We start from the raw sequence: 26,205 nt of genomic DNA, 5'->3' as shown, positions 1-26,205 counted from the left end.
TGAGTAGGAAAAAAGTGGCTGATGTTCATTCCAGTGTGCAACTAACTCAGGCCCTGGGCTCCTGGGAGCACCAGTAACCTGAGTAGCACCGCCATGGATGCCTTTAAATCTGAAGATGATAACATAAAAGCAGTTCACATAGCACATTTTGTAGGAGGGGGATCTGAGTTAATTAGTAGCAGGATAAAATGAAATAAGGTTTGGCACATAGTAAATGCACAACAAACGACTGAGATTTGAGTGGTTTATCATCCTCTACCTACTTTTTCATATATGCATACTTTATCACATGCATTATATGTATGATAAAATTTTGAAAATTTTTAATACATGGTTTTACTCCATAAGCAAATTTCGTGGTTGCGGTTTGGTGTCCAAGAATAGATAAGCTCACTAAAATGGGAAGTGCAAGGGATGGATTGGGTTCCTAATGGCTCCAAGGAAAGAAAGCTCTTGAAGTTGAAGGCAGAGGCTAGAATTGAGTGAGGGGTTACGGTCAAGGGGAAATAAAGTTTTTTTCCTTCAGAAACGTGTCTGTTGTGCAAGAAATGGTCCTAGGGGACAGAAAATAAAATCCCACAGGAATGTAGACCTGCCTGACTCTACATGGAAATCATTTGAGGGAGCAGGAGGAAGCAGGCTTTGTAAATTAATAAATGGGGAGCTGAGCGCTGAGACCTATATTCTTTCAGTTCCCTGGTTAGCCTTTTACTTAATGGCAGCAGATGTTTCTGGCTGGACTTGAGTTTTGCAATTAATTCTCAAGACCAGTAACTCCATGAAGCTTAGAGTAGGAACTCTGGGCAAGAGAGATAAACCTGGAACTGCTGTTTCGATTTTAAGAAATGGGCATTTTTGCATTTATCGTTGGTAAGGTAGATTCCTAAAATCTTTCTTGCCTAAAATCTTCCCTTCCTGTGTGTATCCAGGTCGGCAAAGGAGCATCTGGGGGCCTGAGGCTGGGGAGTTTGCACAAGAGAACAGATGGGGGATCCTTTTCTTACTTCATTTATTTATTCATGTCATCTTGATGAAGCAGCTCTTCTAAGCAAAGCCAGAAGCCAGGTGGCACAAGTGAGGCTCATAGAGCACAAAATTTTAGGAGGTGCTCCCTCTTGGGTTGGTGGAAGTGTAGAGTTGGTGCCCAAGAGCGATCACCACCTTAGGTTTTAGGCCGCAGGACCCTCCTTTGCCTCATGTGTGTTCTGGTCCAGTTCTGCATAAGATGTCAGAGATCCAAAGATAAGTGAGATGAATTTCTGATTCCAGTAAGTTCCTTCCCCAGGAAGTCCTTGAAAGGTGATGTTAAGCCTGGGAAGTATTAGGTCTGCCTGAAGCTCATGGGGAAGAGGGTGTAAAAAAAAAGAGAAACTTGAAGTTCCTGGACTCTTGAAGCCTCTGGATTGGAACTGGAGTCCACAGAGGGAAGCACAGGCCTGGGGGCTTCTTTCAGATGTTTGCGTTGGAGTTGTGCTGGCCAGTTTTTAAAGTAAAAAATTAGGTGTCATACTCTTATTGTTATTAGTAGTAGTATTACTATTGTCTGACAGGACAGACCATATCATAATAATGGTAATAATTAACATATAATAATAATAAGACTGAAAATAGAGCTCGTATTTGCTAAATGTATAATAAATGCATTTTCCATTTAGTCCTCACAACAACCCTTTGAGGTAGGTATTATTTTTATTTTATAGAAGAACAGATTGAAGTTCAGTGATGTCAAATCATTTCTCTAAGGTCAGATAGTGCAAACTGCCAAGGTCAGGATTCAAACTCAGGCTTGTCTGCCATGCTGCCTCAAAGGGTAAATCTAAGCCAGTGGTGGTGGGAGGTGTCATGGACGACTCCTCCAAATTCCTAACCCTGAATGGACTTTAAAACATTGCTTATTTTAAAAAACTAGACTAAGGGCAAACCAAATTTCTTTAAAAAGATTCTCAGCTTTCCGAGGAAGACTGAGCAGGAAAACACGGCCATCTGTGCTCTCAAACCCCTGTCTCCTTCCCACAGCCCACCCCTCACCTTTCACTCCCCTCCACTGCTGCGTAGCAGAACTGACCTGGGAGAGAAAATAGAAAGACAGTGGAAATTGCTGTCACTCTCACACTGCCCTCAGGGAACAGGAGAACACTGATTGCCACACTGGGGCAGCCAGACAGGCCCTGGATCTCTGTTCTTCTATGTTAATTAGAAAGCAGAATCTTAAGAGCCAATTTTGACTAAGAACTCTGAGTCCAATTTTCTCCTGGCCCTGATTGTGAACGGCCTGATCAATATTAAATCTAATTTACAATGATGGCCCCTGTGAAGCTGGCAAATGTTATGTCAACATACCGTAATGACTTCGGCTTCCTAAGCACACTTGTTAGCGTGGCCGCATCTGCTGCTACCACTCTCTTAACCGCTCCCACCTCTAATGCCACATCTGTGATAATGTCTCCCAAGTTCTCTCGCCTTCTTTCCATCAACAGAGGCCCCAGGCCTGTCAATCCTTGTTGCCTCATTTCTATGTGATGAACTCGAGAAAAGAAGGAGAACACAATTAATTTTCCTCCCACAACTGATGAACCAAAGAAAGAAATAATTGCTACTCAGTTTTAATAATGGCAAATTTTATGAAATTTCCATAAAGACAATTCGGAAAGGAGCACGGGGATCATTTCTCCACGGGGGGCCCAACTGGTTTGCATTGTTCATAATGTTTATGTTATTACAATTCCATGTTGTCTGCATTTGCATCCCCGTTGTCTCCAGGGCAAGTTCTTGCAACTCATTTGTGAGGCGCTGAATAAAAGAGCTGTGACAGGAGCAAGGCTCCCATTCCAGAGGTTTCTCATCTTTCCTCATCTCAGGGGAGACTGGGGTGACTCTGCTGGACAGAGGCGCTGAGGTGCTGGGGATGTTTCTGAAAGCCAGTAGGCAGATACCATTCATGTTGCCTTCCTGCCCAAAACACGTCTTGGACTTGCATTGTTTGTTAAAAAAAAAAAAAAAAAAAGTACAACTCTTCAGCTCTCACCTCTCAGGATGCTTCAGACAACACATTCCCATTGTCTGCTCCAGCCAGCAGGCCTCCCCCAGTCTCTAATATTTGCTACACTTCCTCCCACCACAGGGATTTGGCATCTGTTCTTCCCTGTGCCTGAAGATTGTTCCCACTCCACCTTCCTGAGGAGAGGCTTTCTCACCCTCCAGATATCAGCCCTCCCTGTATCTTTTTATCACGGCTCCTCCACCAGGTCAAACTTGTCCTTTGTTGGTTCTGATTGCCAACACTCTTTTGTCCCACTTGCAACTTGATATTTGTTGGTGCAATTATGTGATTAATGTCTTCCTCTTCATTCAAATGTAAAGTCCTTGAGGATAGGGGCCTCATCTGTCTTAGCTCACTCATTTACCCTTTTGGAAGAGTATTATCTGGAGGTGGAACATGATGCCATAGTGGGGCATCATCGCATCTCTGTTGAAGGAGAGAATTACCATCTCTGTATTAATTGAGTATTGGTTTGTCCGTCATAACAAAGGAGAAGGTAATAGTAAACTTAAAACAGTGGTTTACTTCTGTCTGAGCTTAAGGTGATACAGCCACTCCACAGTGTCAGGGATTTGGACCCCTTCAATCCCTTTCATTCATTCAATGCAGAATTCAATTATGCACTTGCTATATTCCAGGCATTGTTCCAGGCATTGAGGAACCAGTAGTGAACACAACAGAAGGAGTCCCTGTCCTCATAGAGTTTATATTCTAGTGGGATTGACAAGTACATGAGCATGATGAAAAGTAACACGTATAGCATGCTATATAGGACTATAGGGAAAAATAAAGCAAGGGCAGGAGGAAGAGTTGGGGGTGGGGAGTGGATGCTATTGAAATTCTAGACAAGATGGTCAAAGAATATCTCTCTAGAAAGGTGGTATTTGAGTAAAGACCAAGAGAGAGTGAGGGAGCAAGCCATGAGTATACTTGGGGAGAATGTTCAGCAAATACAAAGGTTCTGTGGCAAGAGAGTCTCTGGTTTTTTGGGAATAGCAAAGAGGGCAGTGTGGCTACAGGGGAGTGATCAGTGGAGAGCAGTGGGAGCTGAGGCCAGAGAGATTATGCAAGGCTGGATAACACAGGGCCTTGTAGGTCATTGCAGGGACTTTGGCTTGTAGCTGTGTCCTCCTCACTTGGACTTGTATCTTGTAGTCCAGGATGGTTGCATGAGCTCCTGGCATTCTAGCCAATGGCAAGAGGAGGAGAACAGGTTGATATGACCTTTTCCTTTAATGAACAAGCTGAAAGTTGAACACCTTGTTTCCCTTCACATTTCATTGGACAGAATTAGTCACATGGTCATACCTAGCTATAAGGAATGCTAGGAAGTAAGCCTTGGCTGCCAAGGATCCAGATAAAGCTCAGGGATTCTAGTACTTATGAAAGAAGGGATGAAGTATCTCTGAAGACAGTAACCACTTCTGCCACAAACTCTTTCTTTGAAAATAGAAAATAAGAAATTAGAAATCTGATTATCCCTTTAATAATGAAATCAGCTTTCCATTAATAGAAAATACAATGTAAATATTTTAACCAAAAAAGTACTTTATTTTTGGGTAATGTGCCAAAAATTCTTTCTTGTTTTGTTTTGGAAGCTCTATTTATGACCTAGTGCACTAAACAAAAGCCTTGTCAGGTTGACCAGTTAACTAAGGAGAAATACCCATATAGGATTAAGTTGAACTATTTTTCTCCTCTATCACAAGTGACAATTTTCTTTTTTATATTTCCTGCTACATAATGTAAACATATATGAATTCCATTGTTAAGCTGTTTTACTAAAGAATCTGTCTTTACCCAGCTAAGGATGTGTATAGACACCAAGTTTTGTAAAGCACGTCTGACTTTGATAATGATGGAGATTCATAGAACAAAGCTAATATAGAAAATAGTTGTAGTTCATAAATTAAACTTATTGCCAGTCACTGCAGAAATAAATAAATTAACAGTGAACTTGCTAGATTTTAATTTTTTGGCTATCCAGAGAAAAGCTCCTTTGTTCTCTAAAACCATACAAATCATAGTTTAATTTCTGGTGCTTGAGATAGAAACTCTCCCCATGGTTTCTCTCCTACAGTGGTTAAAAGAATGCTTTTGACGTCTCCAAACCAAACTAAAACTTGGAATCATGATATTCTTTGATAGTTAATGTTGAATGAGTGCATGAACCCTGAGAAGCTGCTTTGTTTCCTAATCGTTAGCATCTCAGGGTTGGAAAGAAGATTAAAGAACAGGCAGTCCATTCTAAACTCTATACAACATCTATCCTCGCTTGAATCCCTTCAGTGATAGGGGCCATGTCCTTTTATGCAGTGGTCTGGTTCATTGTCACATAGTACAGATGATTAGACATTTTTATTTCCCTAATTCACTTTATGTTTTTTCCCCAATAGATCCAAGTTTTCCTCAGTGTGACCAATACAAGATAAATTTAATTATTCTTTGCTGTGTTTTGATTTGTTCTTTAAAAGATCCCTTAGTTATTGGAACAACTGCTCAAATTTGAATAAAGTATGTAGAAATTTGAATAAAATATGTAGACTGCTAATGTAAGAGAAAGTTCTCGTTTTTAGGAAATATACCTGGGAATATTTAGGGGTAAAAGGGTAGGTATCTCAAATGTTCCAGAAAAAGGTGTGTGTGGATAGAAAAAAAGAATGATAAATGTGATAAATGTTAACTTCTTAGGAATTTGGGGGAAGGGTACACAGAGATGCTTTGTTCTATTCCTGTTCTAGTCTTCCAACTTTTTTGTAAGATGGAAATGATTGCAAAATAAAAAGGAAAAAAAAATTAATTATTCTTTCCCATGACAGTTTTTCTCCCCAGAAAGGGGAGGGAGACCCAGAGTTGGCTCTTCCAAAGTCCCTTTTGTGCACTTTCAGTGATCAGGGAGCTTCAGAACAGAGAACTTCCTACTTTGGATGACATATCTACACCATTAGCTCATCTCTCAGAATAAAACAGGGAAAGTTAGTGGCTCAGAATTTTGTTACCAACTTGTTCTCTGTCTTTGAGCAAGTCATCTAATAATAATAATAGTTAATAACTGCTACTGATTATAGAATACTTCATATGATGGAAACTGTTCAGATATTTATGTATATTTTCTTATTTAATCCTCATATAACAATAAGGGTAGTTTCTACTACTATCCTCATTTTATGATAAAACTGAAGTTCAGAGATATTAAATACCCTACCCAAGGTCCCCATGACATTACGTTTGTACTTTTTTTTTTTTTTTGGTACAGACAACCTCCCAGGCGCCCCTACATCTGTATTTTTAACTTCTCCACTGAACTCCCTCCCTCAGCCTAGTCATGAAACAATAACAAAGGCTGCCCCAGGTAAGATGGCCATTGTGGGTCCCGAAATTCCGACAGACCCCCAAGACTGAAGCAAAGGATGGGGAAATGGTCATCAGCAGGAAATAGAAGAAAGCCTGAACCAAGGTCAACGAGGTCTGTTGTGGCCAAGATATAGGTAATAGTGAGTGCTCCAAGAGGCCAGTAGCTTGGGATGCTGCGAAGATCTGGTAATAGGCAAAAGACTTATGTTTGTTAAGAGGACATAAATGCTGAAGAGATTATAAGACCCTCTGTCATATCAATTCAAAATAAAAGTAAGAGAAACATTAAAAATAAATGTAAAAAAGTTCTCTTTTTCCTTCCTGTGCCTGAAGACACCTAATACCTGGTGGATACTCAGTAAAGGTGAGGTACATTTATTGACTTACAGGAACCACAGAACAAGCAGGTGATGGTGGGAGAATGTTGTCAAAGGAAACAAGACAAATAAGAGCTCAGTTACCATAATTGAGTGTAAGTAAGGATGGCTTGTATTTGCTGAGGTTTGGGGGAATAAGAGGAACTGGAGTGGCCACAGAGTCCAAAAGTGAGACTGAATTTACAGACTGGTTGAGTGTCTTCATCTAGGGAGCATGGAGGGCTTAAAAATCCTGGGAGACTTTTGGGTGTTGATCCATATCACTCTGAAGTTAACCAGAGGAAGGATTTTAAGATGGCACAGATTGTAAGACACCTGTTGACTTAATGGCAACATTTTAGAAAAGAAAAAAATACGACTATCAATGTACACGGCGGATACTGTGGAGGATTTCGTCTTGGGCATGAAGATTAATGGTCCCAGGTCATCTGAATAAAATCTGAACCAAGTTAGTCTTGATGTGTCAAGTTCAGAGGTCTTATAGAACAGGACAGGCCCACACAATTCTGGGCTTTATTCAGAAGTGAGGTTATCTCCACAGTTCCACTCAGACAACTGGAGGGTGTAATCACCGTAGGCTCTGGTGGCAAAACTGAGCTAATGCTTGGAGGGTCTCTGGGTTTTTGACCCAGTGTAGTAATGCTTTTCAAAATGCTTGTAGCTTACTGAGTGGGAATTATGGTCATGGATTCTCCATTTCTGAAGGTTCCAGAGGGGAGAGGGAGATGAGAACAGGAGACCAAAATGAGAAAGTAGAACTTTACCAAGAGGGCATGGCAGTTACGACCACTTCCGTTTTATCTCACACCAGAGATAAACATTCCAATCAAAATGCCAAGTATGTCAGTGGAAATACCACTCTGACACTGTCCTGTTGCTAAGGTTACTCCAGAGATAGAAAAGTTTCAAGCAGATTATTGGTATGTGGCCCCAAGGACCTTAAACTACAAACAGAAGACTTAACCATTAGGATAATATTGTATTAGATTTTAATTTCACATGCTTCAGTTTTCTTAATATCAATAATATAAATTTCAATTACCATAAAATTAGTGTCTGAGTGGGCAGGAAACCCATCTTTTTGCAAGAAAATGTTGATGCAATAATTGTTAACAGAAAGGGGAGTTTCAAGCTCTTCTGTGTAACTAAAAGTTCCCTTCCCTTCAGTGACATAAATGCAAAGCTGATTTCCTTCTTCTTTAATGAGAGAAATTGAAGCCTTAATTAAAATAGTGAAACTAAACTTGGGCTTGTGTCACGGTTGAGACACTGGGCGTGTATGAGGGCTATCATGGATGGGGGCAGGCTGCTTTTTTACTGTAGAGGAATCAGAGACTTGCTTGGTGAAGTTGAGTGTGTTAGTCTATTTTTAGTGTTTTGATAAACATTCTCATCAAAAAGACCTCCAAGTATCTGAGGCAAAGTTTACTTCAAAACTAGGCTACCGAGGTAAGACATGGGTTTATGGAGAAGGTACTTTGAGGTCCGGGTATTACAGTCATCACAAAAGAACAAGCAAGCCTTTCAGTAACAAACCAAAAACCTTCTGGAACCTTGAACTTTTTAATTAAGAGAAATAAAGGAGCAAAATTTTCCGAGGGAAGAAGAGAGAAAGAAGAGGGAATATATGCATGAGTTGAAAACAGTACAGATAAAGCACAATTATTAGGTTTTCTTACTTTTAAGTTAGGAGCAAATCTATAAAACCACAAAATCTCTCTCTTGTTCTTTTTGAAAGTGCAATCAGATGTCTGTTTTTGCTGATTAACATCACAAGCATCTTACATTTCACAAGGTCCCTAAAAGTCTTCCTTAATTCAAGGTAAGATGTGAAAGACACACAAGCTATTCTTGGCAGGGATTCAAAGAACCTGTGCACCCATTCAAAGTACAATGAGCTTAGGCAGAACGCTGTGCTACAATATCAATTATCCTTACTGAATAGCATTTCTGCCCCCTTTTTGTGTGTCTTTTTGGAATAAGAATGTATGTTGCCCTTATTAAACCTACGGAATTACTTTTTTTCCTCCTCCTTAGGAAATCTAGCAAATGCAGACAGTTTCAGCGACTTAACAAAAAAAAATCTAATTTCCACTTGAGCAGCTCTGAGGTTAGGTCAGCAGAAAAAAAAACTGCAGTAGCTTGTGTTGATGAATATTTTATAAGCTCTACCATCTAATAAAAGATGTATTTAAAAATGGGCAGGATGCTGGTTAAGAAAATGTCCTATTATTTAATAATCATGAAGATAAAAGTTGAGTTTTGAGTGTGACGAAAGAATGAGCCAGCCCACAGACAAGCTCAATTTTGGGTCTTTAGACTCTTTTCCTTCTGTCCACCATAGATCTTCCATCATGGCTCCAACTGCTGACTTGTATAATCAATGAGGCAACGGGGTGATTGCAGAGCTTGACCCATGTGGCAATTATTTAGTGGCCTCAATGGACAAGAGAAATCTTTAAAAAGCTTCTAATTAGCACACCCAGTCAATGAAACTGCAAACCTCATTATCTGAGTCAGGGCCAGAAAAGTACAGGCTAATATAACCCCCAAATGACATCTTCGCAGTATTTGGATCTTCTTACCCACTCACCATGATCTATAATGATGATGATGATGATGATGATGATGATGATGGTGACAATACCAACAACTCTAAAAATAGCAGCAACCATTTGTTGAGCACTTACTATGTGCCAGACATGAAACTAAGTGCTTTACATGCATCATTTCTTCCAATCCTTAAAGTAAAACTCCATGAGAAAGGTCCTATTATCATACTTATTTTATAGATAAAGAAAATGAGGTTTATGGATGCTTAGCTAGCAAGTGATTGAGCTGACTACAAAGCCAGCAGGCTTTGCTGGAATGGATACCCACAATCCTACTCCTTGTATCTTTTCTAGCAAAACCATAGTTTTTTTTTATGTGTCTAATGGAAAAATGACAAATGCTTATGATAGAAATGCTTATAACACTGGTTTTGATACCAGCTGCATACCTCTTAGGCCTTTAGTAGAAGATCTTAGCCAGGAGATTAAAGGAAGTGTGGTAGAAGAAATAGCAGATTAGACACCCTGAGTTTTAGCACCAGCTCCATCCATTACAAGCTATGAGACTTGTCAAATCCCTTTACCTCTTGCATTCTTGGTGGCTTATTCTTGAAAGTGATGATTGTAATATTTGCTCTCTCTCATTGCAGGGTTGTGCTGAGAAAACAATGTGATAATGTACCTGAAAGCTCTTGGAAAAGTTTCAAGTGTTATGTAAATGAAAGGTGGTAATTAAAAACCTCCAGAGAAGGGCAGCCTATCTCAGTCATCAATTATCATGTTTTCTTCCTTGTCAGAAAACCTGTATTTTTTCAGCTTCTTGGGGGGTATCGATAGCTCTGTGCAACATTTTTGTTTGAGAAATGTGTGAAGAAAAGGATCATCCTGACAGCTCAGAACCTATTTGTGATAGGAAATAACCGCACATAAATTGATGAAACCAAAGGCAGATGCATTCTCATGCGAAATTGTGAAAATTCATACCTCCACTTATTGGTTTTTATACTTAGTTATAAGAAGATGGAATATTTAACTGTCATAACACACATAAAGCCCAGATCTTTAAATAAGAGAGTGGTATAAGAATTGACTTATTATCTAGAAAAATGGAAAAAGATTTTGGAGGAAAAAACACGAAAAATGTGAATACCAAAAAGCTTAGTGTGTTTCTAAGCTTTGGGAGCCTGGGTGTGGGGATACACCTGAGAAGTTTGAAACCATTTTTTGCACATATTATATATATATTTTTTATTTCTTTTAACATTTTTTCATTTTTTGAGAGACAGAGACAGAGCATGAGCAGGGGAGGGGCAGAGAGAGGGAGACACAGACTCTGGAGCAAACCCCAGGCTCTGAACTGAGCACACAGAGCTCGACGCAGGGCTCGAACCCACAAACCACGAGATCATGACCTGAGCTGAAGTCGGACACTTAACCGACTGAGCCACCAAGGTGCCCTACATATTATATTTTTGATGAAATTCAGTTATATTCCTGAATGAAAGCCAAAACTGGATTAGGAAGAAGCATTACTTCCAAGATGGTGTAATGGCATAAGGGAACGTCTCAGGCTTTAGCTTCAGGAAGACCTGGACAATAATTCTGACTTTGCTGCTTATAAGGTGCTAATTAGCTGCTCTGAGATTCTGTTTCTATACAGCTACTGCATGTAAACCACCCAGTGTCTTAGGCATTATGTTACTAGACAGACCAACAATATAACCTGAGTAATGAAGACCTAGCCAAAGTAACATCCATGTCTAAGTGCCATGGAGGTTCTAAATTCTTCCTTATCTGACTTTCTTTCAGCATAAATAGGGACATGTACTAATCTGAGCTTTATCTTTTTATGTTTTTCCTTGATTTTTCTTGCCTAAAGTGCTCAAAGAAAGCAAATTTGGACTGATTGGGTTGTTGAGAAGTTGAGATCAGGTAAAGGCGAGACAAACCTGGATAATCAGGGTTTGGCAGGGAAGGAAATCCAACATTCACCATTTTAAATGTGTTGAGGCACACTGAATTACAGTCTGAAATGACTGGGAAGCTTATATCTATCATAGATAGCATGGCACTGAAGGTAGAGCATGTCTAGGTCCTTACTCAGCTACAAGGGAACTGTGTGTGCCAGGACGGTGTCAGGGAGTATAACCTTTGATTCACAGTGGTCCAAAATTTATGAAAAACTTGAGTTAAGAAATAATGTTTATGAGAATTGGTGGAAAGTCTAAATTCTACAACTTATTCTCAGGTTTAAGTTAGACCTTAAACATTAAACATTAATGTTCTTAAACATTAGAGAGCCTTAACTTGGACCAGTTGGCCCCCTGATAATGTTTGCTTTTAATGATCTAGGGATAGCGTCTTGCCATAGACCTTTAGTGGGGAATGTTAAAAGACATGGCCCAGGAAGTGCATCACTACCTTTGTGGTAGGGGTCCTGTCCTTCCCAGAGGTCTGCCTGACTATATTCTTGGAATTCTTAAATCTTTCCTCTGTATTATGAATAGAGATATTTTTCTAATAATTAGCTATAATCATGCTATTTCCCTACACAGTAATTTTAACTGGCTCTAGACCAACTACAGAACCAAATCCAGGTTTCTTTGCAAAGCCTTCATGTCCAGATTCTGGAAGTGGCCTCATGTTACTTACCTCACCTCTTCCCCCTAGTCTCTTGAACCTCCGCTCTGGTAATACTGAACGTCCAGACAGTATTCCTTTAGCCTTCCACGTCCTTCCCATAATTGTCTACTGAATTAGTCATTCTTGAAGCCTCATCGCAAATGCTAATCCTCTGAAGATGTTGACTTCACCAGGCTGACTTTAGGGCTTCTTTGCTTGCTTTAGTCCCAATTCAAGCAACACTTTTACTGTTTATAATTGCTTTTTTGTTTTGTTTCATTTTATTGATCTGTCTCCCCTCTAATCTGCAGGCCTCCGGAAGGCAAGATTGGTTTTCCCTTCACATCGGTAGCTCCAGTGCCTGCCATAGTGCCTGGACCATTGCTACTGCCTCTTTTCTGTCTGTTGCATGCAAGCTGCTGCTTTTCCCTCTTTCTTTTTTCTTCTGGTCCTCATCTTAAAAATGGCTTGTTAATAATTTCTGTTGAGTGCCGGGAAGAGTTGGAAAACCAGCTCTGACACATTCTACACTCTTTTTTTTCGGAAGAGGGTGCAGTCCTCTGATGGAAGTACTGGTCCAAAAACTCACCTCCGTTCTGATTTTGTGTGACATTTCCCATCATGTAGAACATGATTAGCTGTCTTTTTAAGTGCTTCTTTAGGCCAAGTCTATTAATGAGATTTTGTTTAGTCCATTGTGAGTCAGAGCCAAGCATGTTTGCTCACAGATGCGCATTAAAGGAACAGGGTCTGACTGGTAAGTGGCAGCCCAATCTTTGGGGCTGAGGTAATTTTCCAAAGCTGATTTTCTTAGTGTTCAGCAAAGTGGAATGTAATTTTAATTTGCAAGGAGAACTTTGGCTTCCACAAAACATAACTATCAGCTTTTTCTCAAAGCATTTCTTCACAATGATGCCAGAGAGGTCAGAATGGAATAGTAAGAGATACAAACAAATTTAATAAAAAGGAGGCCCCAAACAAATTAAAAAGTATGTCCTGAAATTTTATGTTACAAAAGGGGGAGCAAAAAAGTTCACCAAGTATTCTTGCTTAATGATGTCCAAATACTCGTTTAGTACAAATGTAAGAGCAAAACAAACATCACAGGAATGTATACCTAAAGATATTACAAAGCCAATTTGAATAAAGTTTTAGCTCACCAAGCAGTCAAAGGCATCAAAGACATTTATTTCCTTGCAGAAGATACTTTATGTGGAGGATTCAAATTGGCAAAACTTTTTAATTGGTTCACTTCTACAGTGCAACGTATAAAAAGTTTATAGAGGCAACAATTCATTAGATGCTGTAGCATCAGACCAGAGCACCAACTATTTATAATTCAGCCCGCCATTCAGACATGCAGCCATATCAGAATGAGATATGAAAGTTCACCAAGTGGGCAGATTTTCATTAACCATTCATTTCCTTTTGTAAAGTTGAGGGCCACACAAATAATTCTTTCACCTCAATCTTCCTACATAGGAATAATATGCATAAATAAGTATAGCATTCAGGAACTAGATCTAATAGAAAAATGATGGACTCCAATGCAAGTAAGTGTATAATATTATAAAATCATAGGTGATGTGATTCTTAATTCCCTGCTCTCTTTCTCTCCTTCCCCCAATCCTATGTTTTCTCTGAAATGTCAGGAGTAAGGCTCACAGGGATAAAAGATGACATATTGCTCTCATTTCTGATTCTTCCCTGGGACATTTATTTGTAAGTACACAGTTGGGAGGAATAGTTTAGGGATATTCAGTCATGTATCCAAAGAGGAGAAAGGGTCATACCTCCCGCTGGTCTATGGAGATGAGGGCTTTACTGACGTTGCAAAAGGCAACAGAACCCAGATCCAGGGAGACATTGTTTTGCGAGAGTAAACTTGGGAGCATGAGCTTGTTGGTTTTTCCTACTATTCTTTTTTTTTAATAGAGGAAACAAAGTAAGTACGACTAAAATATGAAAAAGTAGGCATTGTACAACACCAACAGACATTTGCTAGAACTTAAGAGCCCTATTTATTTTGTTTAACGAATTAAGACTACCTGATGACAGCTACTGTTATGTCTCTTTCACCTTGTAGGAACGACAGTCTAGGGGTTGGGACGAAGATGACTGGTGTAATTCCGTCTGGTGAGACCATTGACTCAAGAGGATCAGAACTTTGCTTGAGGGATAGAGGCAAGAGTAGTTCTTAGTGTTAAAGTTGATAGAAATGAGAGTCAGCGTCTCCCTCAAATAACATGGATATCTGAAGTCCACAGACTTGGTGGCATGATTTTTTTTCTTTCAAGTGTGACAAGTTATTCTGGTGAGTTTAGATGAGAAGGTGAGTGAGAACTCATTTCTCTGTTGTACACCCTGTTCTGCAGATGGGATTTCTTAGAGAATTGCTTGCCTTTGTTTGGCATACAATGCCATGAAATGTGTTATGTCCAACAGATGTGCTAAGAAGTGATACAGTGGCACACTAAGACAGTCCTGCAGGTTCCTGTCCTAGTCTACCCAGCGTGGGGGTGAGGCAGAGCATGGGCAGGACCAGCCCACTGTGCAAGGAAGCACAGCTGTTTGGAAGGTATTTATCATGCTTCATAATTAATAAAGCTTATTATCATCACAATCAAAATAATTAGTGTTTATTGAGCACCTACTGTGTACTGGGTTCTGTGCTGGGAGTTTGCATAAAGTATCTCATCATTATACTGAATCCTTTGTATCACCCTGAGACATCAGCATCAGAAACCTCATTTTGTAGAAAAATGAGCCTCAGAAATCTTGAGTAGTGTGTCTACGTCAGACTGTGAGTAGAGGGAAGCAGGGATTCAAACCCCTGCAAGTCTGCCATTGACCTACTTCACAGTATGATAACCTTTGCTGGCAGTCCCTGTCCATATTCCCTTGCCTCTCTTGGAGGTCACCAGAAGTTCTTTTACCTACAGGTGGCTTCCTGCATATCTCTGCTCTAGGGTGTTGTCTGGCTACTGAAGTGTGTTTAGTTAGAACACAGGGCAGGCTGGAAGTACTAAGGAGTTAATGCCCTTGGGAGCAGCCCTCAGTTCTCAACCACTGAGGTTTAGAAAGGTTAATATCCTGTCTCTTGCTCTTCAGCAATTCTGAGGTGTTTTCTACACAGTCTCTCAGAGAGTCCCCGATGGGACAGAGTCCCAGTTGCCCACGGAGTTATCCCTCTTTAACTCACCTTTTACTGGTCTCCCTTCCTTCTTTTCCTCTCTTGCTCCCCTCATTTGCTCATAATTTTTTTCTGAGATCACCTCCCAAATACCACCTCTACTCAAGATCTAAGTTAAGACAACTATATGTCCCGTGGGAGGTCTTCCACCTGCTGGTTAATGACAGAATTATGCATTATTTAGAATGGAAAATTAAGACAGATGAGAAAGACTCATTGCATATGTCTAAAGACACCAGGAACTCTGAAACCTAGCTGTCAGTTTTGTGCACAGACAGAACAGGGAGTTTTTAGAACAGCACAGACGTTTCTCCCATTTTGGCACAGTGGTTGTGTGGAAAAAAGTATATTTTCCTAAGTGTTTACATATGTCTCTAAGCTAACAGATTTCAGAATTAGTCCTTCAAGTTCACTAATAATGTGGGAGTAGCTTAGGAGTAATAAAATAAAGTTTAAACAGGACTGTGTACCACATAAATGCTCCCCTAAACCAACAAGACTGAAGTAGAAATGATATAAAGAAAAATGAGCTCACTGTATCTCATTAGGGGTGTACTGCTAGATTTGCATTTTTGTTTAATACTCAAATGCTGCCACGTTATAGCTGACTCATGACTTCAACTTCCTTTAACAAATTAAAATGAGATTGGGTAAACAGACATCTAGAACACCAGGCAAGCATTACGAGAGTCTGAAAATGGTACAGGTGATCAGCTAGGCTTTACCTAGGGAGCAGTGAGTATCCAATTTCCTTCTGATTCTTTGGATTTGTTGTATTTGTTAAATAGAGTAAATTCAAGTGGTATTTCATTAGTTGGGATAAATGGGTATATCTGTTGGGAAGAAAAATTGGTTTAAAAAAAAAGAAAGAAAGACCACAGGTATATAGAAATGACACCAGGGTCCTGCTGATAATGAAAAAAAGAAATAACTTCTTCTGGAATTTCTAGTTTCCTTTCATTATCAGGAAGGGAATATTGCCATATTCCAAATATGACTTATCCTCTACTGCTAATAGTTCATTTACACCAAAGATTGTAACATGGTTTAGAATTATCCTTTCCCTTTCAATTTGCTTCCCTCTTTCAATATCCTCAGATTCACAGTTAGTTATAAAAGAGATTTATGGTTTTAAAACATCATCTTCCTTTTTGCTAATGAGTTGTATAAAATAAGTATGATTTTCCTAATATTCATTTTGAGTGTAAAAATATACAGTTTAGCAAAGAGCATCAAAACACTATTAATGCTGCAATTTAGTGACAGAACACCTCTCAGTTTTCAAGTACCTCTTGCTATATTTCTTCATTTCAAAGGATTTATTGTATTATTTCCTTGGCTGTAATGGTTGGGTCCTAGCGTAATAGGCTTATTTTGATATTTTCTCCACAGTTTAAGTTATTTCAATAATGACTAACTCTACCTTTGAATGATGCTCAGCAAACAGGAAAACAGTGGGTGTTCCATTTTGCCTTTTTCATCTCCACACCTTCAAGGGATCATGTTATCATTGGCAAGTGTGAGCGGCATCTGAATACTGGTTTGGAAGAGAGTCCTTCCTCCCTCCGTTTGAGGAAAACTGTGGCTCCTGGGCCATCCACTCTAGTTTTAAAAAAATTTTTCAAACAACCCCTACCACAAGAGCCTGAACTCCTAAGCTGTGAATATAAGTAATGACATAGATCAGAAACTAGTTGTAGACAAATTAGCCTACTCCTCTGGCTTGGACAATTAAGCAGAATCCAAGCATGGAGTGCTTGGTTCTAACTACTGGTTAAATCAGAATTTGGCCCGTGAATCTTTTTGGATTTTACTAGTATGTGATAACAACCATAGGCAGAGAGACAATCAACTCTATTCAGCCATTTGTAACTGAAAAATAAATGTAGTGTGTCCATGCAGGAATGTGTTTTCTGGGCTTACGTGAGGACTGGGACAGAGAGATTTAAACTGAAGCGTTAAAGGTGGTTTTTCCTCCCAGCTGGCTATATGGGCATCATGCTAATACCTTAGGGAGTTTCGGTGGTAGACGTGAACTGTGGATGTTTATCTCAAGAAGGTCAACTGTAAATCTCTCAGTCCCTGTTGCAGTTGGCAGGCCTCTAAGGAATATTTATATTTTTATGCATCCCAAATTTAGAGAAATCACAATTCTACAGGCAGAAAATTAGGTATTTAAGGACCCCAAAAGTGGATTGTGTATCTGTGGAATTTCTTTTTAATGTAAATATGATGTTAAGGCAATATGAAAAAGCAATTTTAACAAAGAAAGAATTTGAATACCGTGATACATGTTCTTTATCCATATTCAATTTTGTTTTGAACTTAGTCATTGGTTGGAAACAATAGTGTTCTCAGAACCGATGGTAATAACTTTGTCTGGCCTGGTGGCTCAGAAACATTCCTCAGGAGAACCAAGCATCATTGGGCTGTAGGAGGAGAGCTTCATCCAAATAATTCACTCTTTGTGGTCCATGGAAATAGCCTCCTGACTGTCTTGCTCCTATCCTTGACTCCCCTGTCTATTTTCAAAACAGCAGCCAGAGCGATCCATCTACTAAGGTCAGATCTGTTACTCAAAACCTCCAATGACAGCTTGTTTCATCTGGAGTGAAAGCCAGTAGGCATGTGAGCTGGCTTCCAAGTTACTGCAGGGACAATTTTACCAAATGTTTTGTGGATACACATCACATGATCTCTAGCTTTGCAACCTGAGTTTTTTTTTTTTTTTTCTCTTCTATCCAAAACCCAACTGTAAATCAATAACATACATTTTAGGATTTTGATGATAGCATTCAACTTCTATATTTTATTAGTTAATTTGATATTAGTTGATTTAATTAGTCGATTAGTTTTATTAGTTAATTATTAGTTTATTAGTTAATTAGATTAGATTATAGTTTATTAGCTAATTTAATTAGTTAGTTGATTAGTTAGTTATTAGTTGCTAGATGAGATCAATTTGAAATCTCCATGGCTTAAAAAAGTACAAGTTTACCTCTTGCTGCCACAATCCTTTGGGTCTTTTCCTGGTTGGGCAGCCTTCTACATGGCCAATCAGGAACCCAGTCTTCTTTACTCTTTGGGCTCTTCTCTCTTCTGGGTTCTTGAAGGCTCTCCATTTAGCCAGTGAGAAAAGAGGTATGATGGTGCTACAAGACTTTCTGCCATAGTCCACAGGCCAAAACTCAGTCACTTGGTGAACCTTGACTACAAAGGTTGCTGAGAAATGCAGTGTGTGTCTGGAAAGAGGACGAAATAGGTTTGTCAATTAGCTAGTAGTCTCTGCCATATCTATCTGCCATTCCTGCCCTTAGTTAGTAGACCATGTGGCCTATTACATTATTTCTCATTTCTCAGTTGTTTAGGTATTGCCCTAAATAGACATTATGGTTGGATGTTGTGATATATTCTTGGAAGCAAAAGGGAAGGATCAAGTCTCTGGAGTCAGACACTCCTGAGTTTACATCATAATTGGGGCACTTAACTAACTGTGTGCCTTTGGGTAAATTATTTAACGTCTCTGGTCATTAGCTTCTTCATCTATCTAAACAGGTGTAAAATACCTCCTTCATGAGATGACCGGATAATAAATACATCAGAGAACAGAATAGCAGAGGTTAGGAGCACAGATCCTGGCACCTGCCTGTGTGTTTGAATCCTGCCTGTATCCCTTAGTTGCTAGAGGATCTTGGATAAGCTTCAGTTTCCTCATCTGCAAAATATAAATCACCACACTATCTACCCCACTGAGGTTTGGAGAATTAAATGAGTTAATATATGTAAGATACTTAGAATGGTGGCCTCAAACATAGAGTAAGTAGTATGTGACCGTTAGCTCTAATCTGAGTATCTGGTGCATCTTATAGGCTTTTGATAAGTGGTATTCTCTGCAGGTTGTTGCTTGACATAGCTTATTCTTTTCAGCATCTATCAAAGACTGAAAAAACCCCCAAAGATCCCCCAAAAGGGCTCTTCAAGCATAGGATTTCTGACATACTAATGGCATGTCAAGGAGGTTTGTGTAGAGAGCCCTGCCAAGTGACCACCTGCTCTGATTATTGCAGTGTTGGTTCTGGGTCCTGGAGGAAATTGCTCAAGAGAGAATATTTACCCAGGGCTCTTTGGAGTGATTGTTTTTTTAAAAAAATGTGTGATGGGAGGTTAAATAGCACAGAACTCATTATCAATTTGGGTGCACAATGGAGAGGGGAGGTTATTCAGGGTATCAGGCTCATTTAAGTAGAATATTACGGTCTGAAAAATTGTTTAAAGAGAAATATAATTGGAATAATGGGACAACATAATGGGAAATCAATGCTATTAATGTAACTGCTAATTACTACATTAGAACATTTATCCAAATCTCTTCTCCTTAAAACTAAAAACATGAAATTAAGTCACCACAGTAGACAATTTGTGTAGAGGGACTCAGGGATCTTGGATTACTCTGGAAAATCTGCCCAAAACAATTTGTCATTGTACCAAACATTAAGCTGGATCTTCTCAGCTTCAAGGAGAGAATGTGCTTGGGAGGACTCATATTTTCACTCTATTCATATTGCTAGTTTTGGGTCTCCTGGGTTCTGAGCATTGAGAGAGCTCTAATGTTTAAAATGGACTTTTTGTTTCCTGCCCTTAGGAGTGTTATTTTATTGAATGTGGGTCTTTTTGATAGTGTCATAAAAGCTTGGGTTCTGAGTGTTCTGAGTAGCCTCTAAGAAGGTGGAATGGGGTGGAATGAAGAGCTTTATTGGACCAATTTGGGATTGTTTGGGGTAGAATGCACAGTGCAGCCTGCCTGGCAGAGAGAGTGGTGGTCCCACAACAAATGGAAGGGAATGTGACCACCCAAGTTTCTGGGACCGGGGCTAAAGGCCAGCTGTCCTGATTTGAGATATGGTACAATAAGACCCTGTCTCTTTGATGTTAGTGTAGCTTGAGGTTGGAGACCAGAAAGTTTCCCATTTAGGGGGTTAGGAACAGTCCAGAAGTAAGGTGTAGAGCTAGACACCAGGAGTAGGAGGCTCAGACCCCTTAGGTAACAGGTATGGATGGAATGGAGTTTGTCTTCTTTTTAATTGTGGGAAAAAAATATCTAACATAAAATTTGCCATTTTAACCATTTTAAGTGTATAATTCAGTGTGATTAATCATATTTACAATGTTATGCAACCATCACCACTATTTCCAAAACTTTTCCATTGCCCTAACCGGAAACTATAACTCCCCATTCTCTCCTCCTTTAGCCCTTGATAACCTCTAATCTGCTTTCTGTCTCTACAGGTTTGCCTATTTTAGGTATTTCATATAGGTGGAATCATACAATATTTGCCTCTTTGTGTCTGGATTATTTTACACAGCATAATGTTTTCAAGGTTCATCCATGTTTATAGCATGTATCAGAATTTCTTTTTTTTTTAAACTTAATTTTTGAGAGAGAGAGAGAGAGAGAGAGAGAGAGAGAGAGAGAAAGAACAAGTGGGAGAGGGGCAGAGAGAGAGGGAGACAGAATCCGAAGCAGGCTCCAGGCTCTAAGCTGTCAGCACAGAGCCTGACATGGGGCTTGAACCCACAAACCGTGAGATAATGACCTGAGCCAAAGTCAAATGCTTAACTGCCTGAGCCACCCAGGCACCCCAGAATTTCTTTGCTTTTTAAGGCTAAATAATATTCCATTGTATGTTTTTTTGTTTTTGTTTTTGTTTTTTAGGTTTTAAATATCTCTTCGAGGCAGATAATCTTATGATTGATACAGAATCATTTCATTTGTATGTTTTTTTGTTTTTGTTTTTGTTTTTTAGGTTTTAAATATCTCTTTGAGGCAGATAATCTTATTTACATTGATACAGAATCATTTCATTTCTTATTTACATTGATACAGAATCATTTGTAGATCAGACACTAATAAATGCCTTATTTTAGTAAATTATCAAGAAAAACGGAAAGGAAACTAGTCAGAAGTGTTCTCCATTAGCCTGTCTTACCACAGCAGGAGGATCTGGAACATGGAGCCCGTACAGCTGAGGCTGGGCAAACTGTGTTTTTCTCTGGCTGGACAGTAGGGAACTTCAACTGGTTAGACTATGCTTTCCTTTTCTGAGCAAACATTTATACAAGAAAAAAGGTTGGTTCCTAGCATTGAATAATTCAAACACACTTCTGAAAACAGTGTGAACAGTGTGAGTGGGGAGAACCAAGCCCCTGGCAGGCAGGGTGGACAAGGCTCCAGGTTAACGAGGCCCTTAGTCGGCTGCCTGTAGTGTGAGCCCCACTCACACACATGCATATCTATATTTCACACGTGGATCTGTCAATAGACATTTGGGTTGTTTCTACCTTTTGCCTGTTGTGAAGAATGCTGCAAGAACATCAGCATACAAGTGTCTGAGTCCCTTCTTTTCATTCTTTTGGGTGTATACCTAGGAGTGCGATTGTTGGGTCCCATGGTAATTTTATGTTTAGTTTTTTTGAGGAACAGCCAAACTGTTTTCCTGGAGTTGTTCTTGAGATCCGTGAAGCTGGTGACAGGTGTGCAGAGGTGGGGGGTGGGGTCTAACACTAGGAAGTGGAGTGAAGGGGAGGAAGATGGACCACAGGAACACAGCAGAAGCCCTAGTGAGTGGCTCGACCATGCACAGAGTTGGCTCTGCTAATATGTTCTCAAGTGTGGTCTGTGGACTGGGGTGGCTTTACCTGGGTGCCGGTTAGAACTGCAGCATCTTAGGGCCTGCCGCAGAAGCACCTGTTTCTGCCTCTCTAACTTCTATGTGCATGGGCACATCGCCTGGGCATCTTGTGTGTGTATTTCGAGTGGAGTGGTCAGAGAATCTGCATTTCCAACACGACCCCAGGTGATACTGGGCTTGCTGGTTCCTAGACTACATCTTGAAGAAGGGAGTGTCAGGACCATTTGCATTTTGGAATTAACCTGGTAAGCTTTTCAAGCATCCCAATGCCTGGGTGCCACCACGGAGGTTCTGACTTAATTGGTTTGGAGTAAACCTGGCTTTCGGTATTTTCATGAAGTTGGCAGGAGATTCTACCACGCAGCCAGGGTTGAAAGTTTCTACTCTGGGTTTGGACACTGTCTTATCTGCCCTCCTTCCTGTTTTCTTTCTAACCCTTCTGCTTAAAACTGAGTCAAATTCTCAATGGATTGATGTTTCTTGCATTCATCATTTACACTGCCTGCAGATTAATCTTTCTAAACCAGTGGCGGACAGACTGCTCTCTCGCAAAAACTTTCAGTGGCTCCCTCCTGCCCTCCATGAATCAAAAATACCTTGTGTTTATCTATTTTTAGGGCCATCCTTGGGATAGCTCCAATCTTCTTTTCCCCCCATGTCTCCCTCTTGACTGAGCCCTATATACTAATTTCCCTGAATATACAGTCAGTGTTCCTATCTCTATGATTTTGCTTTGGTTAACTCCCCATCCGTTTCATCTTTTCTATATTTGTGTCATTCAAAGACCACCCTATTTTTACTTGCCCCCATGAAAACTTTCCCTAATCTTTGCAACTGACGAAATCCTTTTTCCTCTAGCATTTTTATTGGTTTTCTTACGGAATTTACTTTTATCCCTTATATTTCTGGAATTTGAATTCTTCTCTGACCCTCCTTGCTGGGTTATAAACTCTTTGGGGGCCAGAACCTCTTTTTGTTCATGTTCGTATCCCCTGCTGGGCCTACCACAGTGCCTCACACATAGTAGGCATTTCCAAAGATTGGTTAAATTGTATTGAATTGAGTAATTTGTCTCCATGTTATTAATTCTATTTTGGCCTCTCTGCCGTGTATTGATATTTTAACCACACTGTCTGACATTTAGTAAATCTTTAGGGATTTTACTTAAATAAATGCTTTTCCAAAAGCTCCAAATGTTCTTTATGAACACTTGATACAGTTTCCTCACTGTCTTCCAAAGTTTGCAATGTGTTAATTGTTCACTCTTTGTACTCGTTTGTTTGTATTTTGGCTTCCCTGTGTCCTGAGACAATGTGGGATCTAGTAGGAGGTCAGAGGCTACATTCATTTCACTTTCAAAGACTCATTATATTCCTAAAATCTTTGGGGCGCACTGGTAATGAGCCATGGTTCTGGAAAGCCCGTTCGGCTCTGATTCCACCTCATGTTCGGGTGGGAACTTCTGGGGTACTTAAGTGGGTGATGGGACTTGGAAGGTAATGACGTTTCCTGCAATTAAATCATGTCCATAACAAGTCGCTTGCAATCCTGTAGGAACAATTATAAGGAATCCCCTCTCATTTGGCACAATGAGATATGAATATTTTCTAACCAGCTAATTAGTGCAGTTATCATTTTTTTTAGCCAAAAATGTCAATGTGTGGGATTTAATTAGTCTGCCCTAGGATTACGAGATAACTTCTTAGCTTAGTCAGTCTGTCAGCATTTTCAGGATTTGGAAGGATGCCAGGAACCTACACACTTGCAGAAACTTTTAAGACTTCTAGAGAAATTACTATGAGGAGCAGGTAAAGTTTCCAGAAATAAAATCTAAATTATATGGGTGGAGGCATTGTGACCAAAGGAATATTTAGTTAGTGGAAAGTGTAAAAAACAGGCCTTGACATCCCATTGTTCTTATTTCTATATTGCAGGATGTAGGTGGTTTAGAAGTTGCAGTCTCTGATTTATCTCCTTTGGTTTCTGGTAGTGGAACTTGATTCTACCTGGCTAAGCTACATGGGAATTGACTGGTAGGATATTGGGTAATGCGCAGAATGAAGGAGACTTTGAATAGTTCGGCCATGCAACATGGGGGATTAGGGAGGTTTCTGGGATGTCGGTAGCAGGCACTAGTAGGGGGATCTCTTCAGGATTCTGTTGGTGGAATGAATGTGTTGCAAATAGTTTCGAATCTTTTGACTTTCCAGGGAAAGAGAGTTGTGTTCACTTATGTTGTGGAATGGGTTCTGTAATATCCCTTCGAAGTTCATATCCATCCAGAACCTCAGAATGTGTGACCTTATTTGGAATAAGGGTCTTTGCAGATGTAACTTAGGTAGGGTAGAGATGAGGCCATACTGGGTTGAGGTGAGCTCTGCATCTATGAGAGTGTTCTTATATGAGGCAGAAAATGAGGAGACACAGACACACAGAGAGGGAGGTGATGTGCCATGGAGACAGATATGGCAGTGATGTGTCCACAAGCTCAGGAACACCAAGGATTGCCAGCAACCACCATAAGTTGGAAGGGAGGCATGGGACAGTTTCTCTTCCAGAGTCCCCAGAAAGAACCAACCCTGCTGAAAGCTTGATTTTGGACTTAGGTCTGCCTAAACTATGAAAGAATAAGTTTTTCTTTTTTTAGCCACCAAGTTTGTGGTAATTTGTTTTAGTACCTTTAGGAAACTAGCACAGGTTATATGTCCTGTGGTAGGCACCTTGATTGACAACCTCCCTGTAACTGTATGCATTGGGCTTAGAAGGACTTCCCAAAAGGAAATCCAGTAGTTGTCTTCAAGGAAAAGAGCATGGATAAGTGGAAAGAAACCATAGGAATGTCTATTATGTACCATAAACCTGAATTTCTATTTTACCTGGGGAAGCTGGGGAACAAGGATGGGAAATGTGCTGTCTAGCACCTGACTCAAGTAAAATGTGAAGCTCACCCTCAGATTTTGCCAAGTTACAAGCGGCAACTAGTCTTTTGGGGGAGAATTGGTGGTGTTGTGGATGACAAAAAATAAAGGCAATGTTAGGACAAAGGCCTTGTTTATATGGTCAGGGTATGGTATGATATGGGTCTGGAAGATAATCTCTGAAATAAATGAAAATTTACTACTGTATGGATTAAAAGGAACCCACAATAATGATCTTGCCTTATTCCTGGACTGGGACACTGTGATACATGTGAGTTGAGCATAGTCAACAGAATAAATTCTAGCATGTGTGCAGAGAAATCATAATGGGCTACATGGAAATTATTGACCTTGTTTGGGTGATTCTGTATTCCATTCTCTTTATGTTATTAGGTATTTGGTGGCCAGAGAGACATCTTTGTGTTTATTTACTTTGCAGCTCTGACAACAACAACAACAACAACAATAACAACAACAACAAATATTTATCGAGGGCTTCCTATGAGCCAAGAACTCAATGTGTTACACAGGCATCAATGTTGTTCATATTGTTAGTGGCTCTTACTTTTGGGTGTGGAAACAGGTTTAGGGAAGTTATGTACTTGCCTAGGGTCCCATAGCTGGTGAGTGATGGTACCAGGATTCAAACGCTAGAGTCTTGATCGCAGAGCCTAAATTCTTGAGTGATTGTGTAGCTATTGCATGTACCTTTACTGTGAATATATGTATCATTTCAATAAAGAATTACCATCTTTTCTTTTTTTGGTTGTTGTTATACTATTTCCTTAAAAGCCCATGTGGCATATTGCTCATGTGGCATATTCCTTGGAAACTTTCAAATGTCAGTCAGTGGAATGAACCAGAACTTTCTTTGTGCCGTGAAGTATACTGTCTGCTAAGCTCATCTCTTTCCTACTGGGGAATATGTATAATACGAACTGGTTTAGCTAGACTGAAAATCAATCATCAAGGCCACTGACGATGCTTAAAAAAAAAAAAATCAAAAGCAGTTAGCATACAAATGAAAGTGATTCCCTATAACTCTATGTGGGACAAATTTCCTGAACCACCACACCAATAAATCAAGGCTGTGGAGGCTCAGTTATAAAGGAAGATAGATTGAACAATTTTCCTGTTATAAGCAAGCTGTTTTGTACTATGTATCTATTAGCTAGTTATTCAGGTCTAATTTAGGAATGTGTAAGTAAACATGGACAATATATTTCACTTGCATTAAAAATTTCCAAATAATGCTCCATATCAACACAACCAGATGATTTCTGGAATCTTCAAAGTGCCTTTTGCAAAACTGTAATTAGAAATTCTTTGCTATAAAAAAATAGTCTGTGAGGGTCCCCGTCCCTCACTCCTTCCCCCAATCTTTGAAGTGAAATTTTTGTTGTTGTTTGTCCATAGAAGGCTTTTTGAATTCATTGGACCCACTGTTGGAGCATACCTTC

The sequence above is a fragment of the Felis catus genome, chromosome B4 (assembly GCF_018350175.1).
Source record: "Felis catus isolate Fca126 chromosome B4, F.catus_Fca126_mat1.0, whole genome shotgun sequence".
Taxonomy (NCBI): domain Eukaryota; kingdom Metazoa; phylum Chordata; class Mammalia; order Carnivora; family Felidae; genus Felis; species Felis catus.
The sequence above is the reverse complement of the archived record's forward strand: the minus strand, read 5'-3'. Positions refer to the sequence as shown.